Source organism: Talpa occidentalis, unplaced genomic scaffold (assembly GCF_014898055.3).
Source record: "Talpa occidentalis isolate TD23 unplaced genomic scaffold, MPIMG_talOcc4v2.1 talOcc4.11, whole genome shotgun sequence".
Classification (NCBI taxonomy): domain Eukaryota; kingdom Metazoa; phylum Chordata; class Mammalia; order Eulipotyphla; family Talpidae; genus Talpa; species Talpa occidentalis.
Window position 1 is genome coordinate 22,728,466 of NW_023601104.1, and position 10,528 is coordinate 22,738,993.

The 10,528-nt window shown below is 37.2% G+C and overlaps 1 pseudogene; it reads right to left on the reverse strand.

The window, feature by feature from the left end:
• Positions 1–2,598: 2,598 nt before the first annotated feature.
• On the reverse strand, positions 2,599–5,577 carry LOC119238657 (AP-2 complex subunit beta-like; annotated as a pseudogene).
• Between the last annotated feature and the right edge of the window lie 4,951 nt (positions 5,578–10,528).

Here is a 10,528-nt window from a genome sequence, read left to right on the forward strand (position 1 = left end):
CTTTGGAGAAATGTCTTCTTAGCTCTTCTGCCCACCTTTTAATTGGATTCCTTCCTTCCTTTCTTCCTTCCTTCCCTCCTTTCCCCCCTCACTTTGTAGGTCTTTGATATCAGTCTCTTATCAGTTTTGTGGAGTGCAGATATTTTCTCCCAATCTGTGGGGTGTCTCTTCATCATGGTTATTGCCTCTTCTGCTGTACAGAAGCTTTTTAGTTTAATTTGATGTAGTCTCAGCTATTTATCTTTTCCTTCTTTCTTTGCTTCATTTTTTTTCCTTCATTTTTTGTCTTTCAAGATGTTTCTGAGATGTATGCCATGGACTGTTTGCTTATCTTTTCTTCTATATATTTTATAGTTTCAGGTCTTACATTCAGGTCTTTTATCCATTTTGAGTTGATCTTTATGTATGGTATGAGATAGTAGTCTAGTTTCATTCTTTTATAAATGTGTGCTCAAGTTTTTGTTCATTTTGTTTGAACTGTTTATTTTCATATAGTTATGTATCTTCTCATATTGATTTGCTAGTATTTTTTAGATATTGTGGATTGAGTTATTTGTTCATAAAAAAAGGTCCTCTTTTACTTATAAGAAGTTGTGTAAGATTGGTATAATTTCTTTTTTAAATTTTGGGAGAATTCACCTTTAAAGACATATATATTTGAAATTCTCTTTGGGGATAGGTTTTTAGTTATAGATTTCATATATTTGGATTTCCTGATTATTCTTTTTACAACTTAGATAATGTGATTTGAAAGAAAAGCATCCACTTTATTTAGGTTGTCAAATTTATTTATAAATTTATTAGAAACTGTTCGTACTAACTTTGTATTGTCTTCTGTAGCATCTGCAGTGATATCATCATTTCATTCTGATATTAGTAACTTGTACATTCTGTTTCTTGGTTGGTCTTGCAAAGAATTTATCAAATTTACTGGTATTCTAAATTACCAACTTTTCACTTTGTTAATTTTGCTTTATTTTTATCAGCTTTCTAGTTTATCAGTATATTTACCTTTATATTCATTGTCTCATATTTTCCATTCTTTTCAAACTTCTTGAGTTGGTAACTTAGACATTGACTTTTAATTGTTTTCCTTTTCTAATGTAAGCATTTAAAGCCAATTTTCTTCTAAGTACTGTGAAGGAATTTGTCCTATCAGAAGGAATTATATAATAATTTGAAGAGAAAAGGTTTACTATAAAGAATTATTAACCATAGCAGGGGATTTCAGTATTGAGGGGTTGGTTGGCAAGAAGTAAAGAAGATTATGAAAAATAATAAAAATAGTATATAGGGAAATATAGGGAACATCCATTATTTAAGAGCTGAGATAGCACACCCAAAAAAGAGACTTTCACAGGCCTGGGACCAGACCTCGTAAAAAGCAGAGCTGTGGCTCACTGTATACAGAGAAGTTGCCGTGATACTAAAAACTGCTAAAATGGACTGGAAATCCACCATCTGGAACATACCGGGAATATACCCTTTAGGGTGCCAGGGAAAACTCTTTGCAGGTAGAAGTCTCTGTGGAGGCATTTTGCTATAAAACCACATGAGGAAGCTGCTGGACATTGTGCACTGCTGAAGCCTGATGCTGGAGTAAGCAATGTGTGCTGGAGAAACTTGTCTAGGAAGCACAACAGAACCAGGAAGCAAAAAGTTTTCCTTCCTGAAATGTATATGCAGTGACATCTAATGATAAAGTTTCAGCTGGCAAGGAAAAATATTTAAAGCGTCCAAACCTGTTTTTACAAAGCAGGCAAAAAAGGCAGAATATGGAGCTGAAAGTCAACAAATAATGATCAGCACACACTGCTTTAGTTACTTCCCATAAATTTTGGTTTGTTGTATTTTCATTATCTAATTTTCATTGTGCTTTCTTGACTACTAGATTATTTAGAATAGCATTGCTTAATTTCCAAACTTTTTTTGACTTTCTTGTTATTTTTCTATTTCTAGTCATCCTATGTTATGAGTTCTTGGTCCAAATCAGAGAACATGTGTTATAAATTTCAATTTCTTGAAGTATGTTCAGACTTATTTTATGCATATTATATACTATAGTTTGGTAAATGATTCATGTGCATGAAAAGAATGTGCATTCTGCAGTTACAGGGTGTCATCTCTCTGTCTCCCTAATTAATTAGGTATGATTTGTTTTTTGTTATTTAGAAGAAGTTTTTCAGTTTTCAAATGGGACCAATATATATTTTTGTGTTTCAGTGACACTTTACATAACTTTAATATTTTTGCCTTTTTCTGCTTTTTAAATTAGCTTTTGATTGCAAAATATCAAAACCACACTAGAAAATGCCAGCCATTATTAGCACAGTATGGATAAACCTGTTAGTAAGGATAGTAGCAGCAGGTGGCAAGAGGTGGGAAGTGATTGAAGCAGTGGTTACAAATGTTCATCAGAAGCTAAAACTATCTAACAGGTTGTGCTCTAATGTTAGCACAGATTAGACTAGTCGCTACCTTGGTGGGTGGTCTCAGTGTGTTTGGGTTCAAATTCAACACTACAAATGAATTTCTTCCCATTAAGAGTTTGTGGCTTTCACTGCTCACAGGGTGACAGAAGGGCACCAGACCAGTCTATTAATTTTTCAAAATGCTATCACAGACCTGATAGATGCATTGAGAGACTTCATGAGCTCTAAAATTCAGCAACAGCATACAGTTGAGGTTTCCTGGATAAATATGTAGCTCAACTAAAATCCAAATGTCATTACTGAGCATCAGGGATTGGAACAGCATGTCCTGCCCTTCCACATTCCTCATGGTAATAGTATAAACATTGTTGTTTTGCAATTGCTGGAAACAGTGTGAGCATTCAGATTGCATTCCTTAATCTCAAATTGAAGTTCATTTCATTGGGAATGTCCTTCCACATTGCAAAGAACACCTGGTGTTCCATTTTGCCATCTTTTACAAAAATCACTTTGAGTGAGATGAGGCAGCTGAAGTAGAAGGCAGCAGTTTTATTTTTCATGGTCACCTGCAGATTATTCAGAGGTTCCACCTTCATGACTGGATCCAAGATATTGAGAGGCAAGGAGACATCAGTGGCCTGTTTTGGTGTCAGTGGTATATGGATTACCAGAGTGCTGGGGATGGCACCACAGCTATTCTTGTTAAACTTAATTGCAAAGTCTGCCATGTGTTGTAGAACTTTGTTGGTAAACTTCATGCCCATGTATATTGCCCTTGATGGTGAGTAAATATCAATGAAATTGCCAAAGCCTTTAGTCTTTACTATAGGCAGCCAGATAGCCTTAAGTGCCCTATCCACCAGGTGCCATGCCTGTCCATGTGGAGACTTCAAATAGGTCATTCAGAGCACAGCTAACCACAACAAGTGCAGTTGAACTAGCAAAGTGGGCAGATACTAATGATAAGATGAAGGATTGTAGGCCTCCCTGGTGGGAGAGTTAAGTCTCAGCACTATCACTGCTATGGGTTTAGTCTTAGCATTATCACTGCTATGTCCTTAGTTCAATCCAGCCAGGGAGCTAACACATATATGGCACAGCACACCTCTCTGTCTCACCTGCTGCTCCCGTCAGCAGTGTATTTGAGTAACTCTGCCAGTTCTGCTCCCCACTCTGTGTTTGGTGAATCCTCTCACCCCCTGCACCTCTGGCCTACCCCCCCAGTTCTTCAATGCAAAAAAAAAAAAAGACTAAGGATTGCCCATCAGACTATCTGGTCCTCTTCTCAAGAGATCCACCATTCCCATCTGCAGGGAGGATACGTATAGCACATTGACTGGGGCACTGAGGTCAAGGTTTAAAAGGTTCTCTAGAAGGTCACCTTGAAAGGTGATAGGCTGTTCCAGTTTGGTGACAGTAATAGTGCCTATATCAGTACTTATTGCAAGTGTTCATGATGGATTCTATGATTTCCTTGTGCAAAAGCATTGAAAAACTTAAGGTAAACCTAGGCCAAAGAACCAGTGTGGCAGATTAGCTTATGCAGTAGTGGGTTCAATAAAATTTATCTCCTCAGAGGTCAGTGAATTCCCAGACAAAACTACTTTGGCTGTCACAGGATCCTTTGAGAGAAGTCACCAATAAATATAGCTCCAGTCTTGAAAGCCAGGATAATCAGAATCCTGTATTGCCAAACTCACGACTTGCTGTACCAGCTCCTGTGTTTCTTGAGAAATACTTTTACTCTGGTGGTGAGCAGAATGAACTGCATCTGCATGCTTTCATAATGAAAACCCAGGAAGCTCTCTAGTAACTTATCTGCGTTCTTTTGGCATATTCTCCCACAATCCAGATCATAGCAACTTGAGCATCTGGCTCGTCAGTGGGTCTACGTTCTCACAAAGAGTAGCAATGATTCTTTCATACTTGCTGAGGATATTTTCAGAAGATGTCCCTGATGACAACAATTGTGGCTTGGATGATGTAATTTACTTTGGTGTGGGTGATATCAAGCAATGTCCTTACACAGTGCCCTGCAGATTGCTCTACCTTGACAGAACACCACCCAGTGGCCTTCACAGCTTTGCAAACAAAGTTAACATCCACCTCTGTGGCATATTCCTTCAGTTCTGCCAGACCTGTTGGCTTAGGATGCCAAATAAGTCATTATGTCCAAATTCTCTAGATTATCATAAATGGGATCATTGTACATGGTAATGAAGACTGATTTCTGCTTCAAATTTTCAGATCTTTCTGGACTATTTGGTGGATGTTCCTCAGGCCAACATAGTGATCTCTGGCTCCCCAGGCAGCAAAGTAACAAGTGAAGAGGCCAAATTCTTCAGTAGCACTTTGTAGTAGTCAGAGTCATTAGGTAACAACCCTAAAAATTTCATTAGGATGTTTACTGCAGAAAGCACTACTACTGAGCTATCCTGAGATAATCAGGGAGTTACTCATAGATGCGCTGAACCTTCTGATCATCTTTAGGGTTGTAATTAGATAGGCAATCCTGGATGAAAACCTGGCCTACTGGTGCTCTCATGAGGGCTGTAAGCTGTTTATGAATGTTCTCTGGGTTCAGAGCATGTAAGTTGCTTTTTGGGTGAGACACATTGATTTCCAGTAATGCTGCTAAAGCATTAGCCACCATCATTAGATTTGAATCTGTTGTAAGATCCTGCAATGATCTTCCACCACTTGTGCATTGATACCATGGAGTTTTTACACCCACTGCTGCTGTTTTCTGAACATAAGCATCTACATCCTTCAAGCACTTGCAGAGGGTCTCACAGAAATACTCTATTCTATATATTTGTCCACTTAATGCACCCCAAGTTTCAATCCTGCCAAGAGTATGGTATCTTGAGTCCTTCATAAAGCTCTTGACAGCCATGATGGCCATGTCTCACTGGCTCTTTGCATAGTTCATCAAATAGAGATACAGAGACTTTATTTTCAGATTGTCAGTCTGCAAATAGTTTACAACATCCGGGGAGAGTTCACATTCTTCCCCACACTGATATCAGCAATCACTTTCTTCACAGCCTCCTTCCTCTTTTCTTTCTTTTCATTTGTTGAGTTCAGCCTTTAATTCAAAGACTTCTCCTTTTTTATTGGTTTTGAGGTACTCAGAGTCAGTCATGGTTATGGAAATTTAAAGTGCACTAGAGGCAAGGGTGGAGGTGTTAGTAGTAGTCAGCATGCCAGACTGGTGGTGTATAGTTTCCTGCACCTCATTACTTGTTCTCTAGGTGTGACAGCATCCAAAAATGGAAGATACTATTTTCCAGAATTATTTCTTGTACTTTAATATTATGACCAAAAAAATACCTTGGATGACTTTAATTATTTTAGATGTATTATTGTTTGTTTTATGTCCCAGAATATCTTGATGTCTGTCTTGATGAATATTTCATAATTTCTTGAAAAGAATGACTAATATGCTATGGTAAATGAAGTGTTCTATGAATATCAGGTCAAGTTGGTTGACAGTTCTTTTCAAGCCTTCTAATTTCTTAGCGATTTTCAGCTTAATTGTGTTATTAACACAGTTAGAAACATGAGAAAAATGTTGAAATTGCCAGCCATAATTTTGGATTTGTCTATATTTTTTCAATTCTGTCAGGTTTGTTTCCTGTATTCTGAAAATCCTTATATGCACTTAGCATTTTTGTGTATTCTTTGTGAATTGATCCCTTTGTCAATTATGTAATTTTCCCCTTTATCCCAGGAAATATTTCCCTTCTAAAGTCTTATTTTCTGATATTAATAATGCTATTACAACTCCCTTCTCCCCAGTACTTTGAATATCTGTTTAATGGAAGCATAGCCCACATACAGAAAAATACACAAATCATAAGAAAACATCTTGATGCATTTTTACAAAGTGAGTGTACCTCTGTAGCCACCACCCAGATCAGGAAGTAGAACATTAGCAGTTCCCCAAAAACTCTTCTTGTTCTTCCTCAAGATTATTACCTACTTCTTCATAAAGGCAGACACTACCTTCACTTCTAACAACATGGACTGGTTCTGTTCCTTGTGAACTTTATATACTCCTTAGTGCTGGGCATAATGGGTTTATGAGTTTCATCCATGTTGCTGCATGTACTGGTAGTTTGTTTTCATTATTGTGTAATATTTTATCATATTAACATGACACAAATTATTCATTCTATTATTGATATGTATTTGGGTTTTATTCTTTTTGGGGTCACTATGGTTAGTACTATGAAGGTCCTTAAATCTGTCCTTTTGTTATAGGCCTTGACTCCAAAGATTGTGTCCTTTGAACTCTAGGGAGATAATTCACCAGAGTGTTAGGCGTAGCTGAACCAAGCAATGTTTTTTTAGAGACTCATGCATGAGGGAACCAGTGCCAGAAAGGAGAATTTAGCCTGGTTCCTGGAAGGGAGTTAGGAGGAGATATTTAGAGGGTAAGTCCATGAGTCAGAAGTCCAAAGCAGCATCAAGCTCATTCTGGGTTAGGCTCTACCTAGCATGCATAGCTAGGTTACATTCCATCTGCACATGCCAGATCTTAGCCTTCTCCCTCCAGGAAATTGTGAGATAATTGTTAGAGCAAATCTAATGCTTTTGTCTAGCATTGTACCTCATGGTCACTGTGGTGGACCAAGTTGTTTGGACAGTGCTTACCAATATGTGATTTAGTCTACGTGTTCAAATAGGCCTTGGGGCACCTCATCCTAACAGCTCACAATTTCTTTTACCTAGGCTGTCTCATTTTGATATGCAACTGTGTGCATTTTTAAATTGATCTACCACTGCTTTATAGAACTATGCTTGGAATATAGCTTCACTTCTTGATATGTATATACCACACTCTACCCACCACCAATGTTCTAATGCCATTCCTCACTGGTGAATTGACCCCCTCTACCAGTTCTTCCTACTGCCCTTCCTCTTCCCCTTTGTTGACCACTGTTTGATTTTAGAGTCCAAGAACTGTTCTTGTTATTTTGTTTATTTGTTTACTTTGTTTCTTTATATTCCACATATGAGTGAAACCATTGGTATTTTTCTTTCTAACTTATTTAACCATTGGTCTTTTTCTTTCTAACTTATTTTGCTTAGCATTATTACTTCAACTTCTAACCATGTTGTTGCAAAAGGCAAGATTCATCTTTTTTAAAATAGTATAGTTTTCTTTTTTTTTTTTTTTTTTTTTTTTATAAATTTTATTTTTATATTCCCCATACAATTGCAATCCCCCCATTCTGACCCCAATCCCTCCCCTCCCGCCACCCACCCCCCAAAAGTGTCTCTGGTTCATAGTTTTTGTTGATTTTGATTTTCACTTTCTTATAGTTATTCATTTTCCTGGTCCCTTATTTAAGTTCTCTAGATCCCTGCTATGAGTGAGACCATCCGGTATTTTTCTTTTTCTTTTTGGCTTATTTCACTGAGCATGATCCCTTCCAGCGTCATCCATGTTGCTGCAAATTGCATGTGTTTATCTTTTTTGAATGCTGAGTAATATTCCATGGTATATATGTACCACATCTTCTTGATCCAGTCATCTATTTTTGGGCATTTGGGCTGTTTCCAAAGCTTAGCTATTGTAAACAGTGCTGCTATAAACATAGGGGTGCAGGTGTTCTTTGGAATTGATGTTTCTGTGTTCTTTGGGTAAATACCTAGGAGTGGAATTGCTGGATCCTGTGGAAGCTCTATGTTTAGTAGGTCCAGAAATCTCCACACAGCTCTCCATAGTGGTTGGACCAGTTTGCACTCCCACCAACAGTGCAGAAGAGTTCCTTTTTCTCCACAACCTCGCCAACATTTGTTGTTGCTAGTTTTTTTAATATGTGCCATTCTCACTGCTGTAAGATGGTATCTCATGGTAGTTTTGATTTGCATTTCCCTGATTGCAAGTGATGTTGAACATTTTTTCATATGCCTGTTGGCCATTCGCATTTCCTCTTCAGAGAAGTTTCTTTTTAGTTCCTCTGTCCATTTTTTGACTGGATTATTTTCTTTGTTGTTGTTGAGTCTCATCAGCTCTTTGCAGATTTTTGTGATCAGTCCTTTATCATTAGTGTTGGGTGCAAAAATGTTCTCCCAGTTGGTGGGGTTTCTCTTTGTTTTTGTTATTGTCTCTTTTGCTGTGCAGAAGCTCTTTAATTTGATGTAGTCCCAGCTGTTTATCTTTGCCTTCACTATCACTGCTTTGGGTGATGCGTCTGCAAAGATGTCTTTGATATGCAAATCCCGTAGTGTTTCGCCTATATTTCCTTCTATGTATTTTATGGTTTCAGGTCTTATGTCTAGTTCTTTAATCCATTTTGAGTTGATTTTTGTATATGGTGTGAGGTAGTGGTCAAGCTTCATTCTTTTGCATGTAGCGACCCAGTTTTCCCAGCACCATTTATTGAACAAACTTTCTTTGCTCCAATGCATAGTCTTTGCTCCTTTGTCAAAGATTAGTTGACCATAAATCTGTGGGTTTATTTCTGGATTTTCTATTCGATTCCATTGGTCTGTATGTCTGTTCTTGTTCCAATACCATGCAGTTTTGATGATTATGGCTTTGTAGTAGAGTTTGAAGTCTGGGAGTGTGATGCCTCCATTCCCTTCTTTTTTTTTCAGGAGAGCTTTGGCTATTCGGGGTTTTTTGTGATTCCATATGAATTTCATCAATAATTGTTCTATTTCTTTGAAGAATGACATTGACATTTTTATTGGAATAGCATTGAATCTGTAGATTGCTTTTGGTAGGATGGCCATTTTAATAATGTTTATTCTCCCAATCCATGAGCAGGGGATGTCTTTCCATTTCTTTGTGTCTTCTTCTATTTCTTTTAACAGTGTTTTATAGTTTTCTTTGTATAGGTCCTTTACCTCTTTTGTTAGATTTATTCCCAAATATTTGATTTTTTTTGTTTCAATAATAAAAGGGATGGTTTTTTTGATTTCTTCTTCTTCAGATTTATTGTTTGTATATAGGAAGGCTACTGACTTTTGCGTGTTGATTTTGTATCCTGCCACTTTACTGAACTGATTGATGAGTTGAATTAGTTTTTCTGTGGAGTTTTTGGGGTTTCTCTATGTATATTATCATATCATCTGCAAAGAGTGATAGTTTGACTTCTTCTTTTCCTATTTGGATTCCTTGGATGTCTTTCTCTTGTCTTATTGCTCTGGCTAGGACTTCCAGTATTATATTGAAAAGCAGTGGTGAAAGTGGACATCCTTGTCTTGTTCCAGATCTTAATGGAATTGCTTTCAGCTTTTCACCATTGAGAATGATACTGGCTGTTGGCTTGTCATATACGGCCTTTATGATGTTGAGGTACGTTCCTTGTATCCCAAGAATTTCAAGGGCTTTTATCATGAATGGGTGTTGCACTTTGTCGAAAGCTTTCTCAGCATCTATTGATATTATCATATGGTTTTTATATTTCTTTTTGTTGATGTGTTGGATAACGTTGATTGATTTTCGGATGTTAAACCATCCTTGTGTCCCTGGAATGAATCCTACTTGGTCGTGGTGAATTACCTTATGGACACACTGTTGGATTCTGATAGCTAAAATTTTTTTTTTTTTTTTTTTTTATGTAAGATCATGATTCAAAATTTATTTTTTTTTTATTTTTTTTTTTTTATAAATTTTATTGTTATATTCCCCATACAATTGCCGCCCCCCATTCTGACCCCAATCCCTCCCCTCCCGCCCCCGCCCCCCTAAAAGTGTCTCTGGTTCATAGTTTTTTGTTGATTTTGATTTTCACTTTCTTATAGTTTTTCATTTTCCTGGTCCATTATTTAAGTTTTCTAGATTCCTGCTATGAGTGAGACCATCCGGTATTTTTTCTTTTTCTTTGGCTTATTTCGCTGAGCATGATCCCTTCCAGCGCCATCCATGTTGCAGCAAATTGCATGTGTTTATCTTTTTTGAATGCTGAGTAATATTCCATGGTATATATGTACCACATCTTCTTGATCCAGTCATCTATTTTTGGGCATTTGGGTTGTTTCCAAAGCTTAGCTATTGTAAACAGTGCTGCTATAAACATAGGGGTGCAGGTGTTCTTTGGAATTGATGTTTCTGTGTCCTTTGGGTAAATACCTAG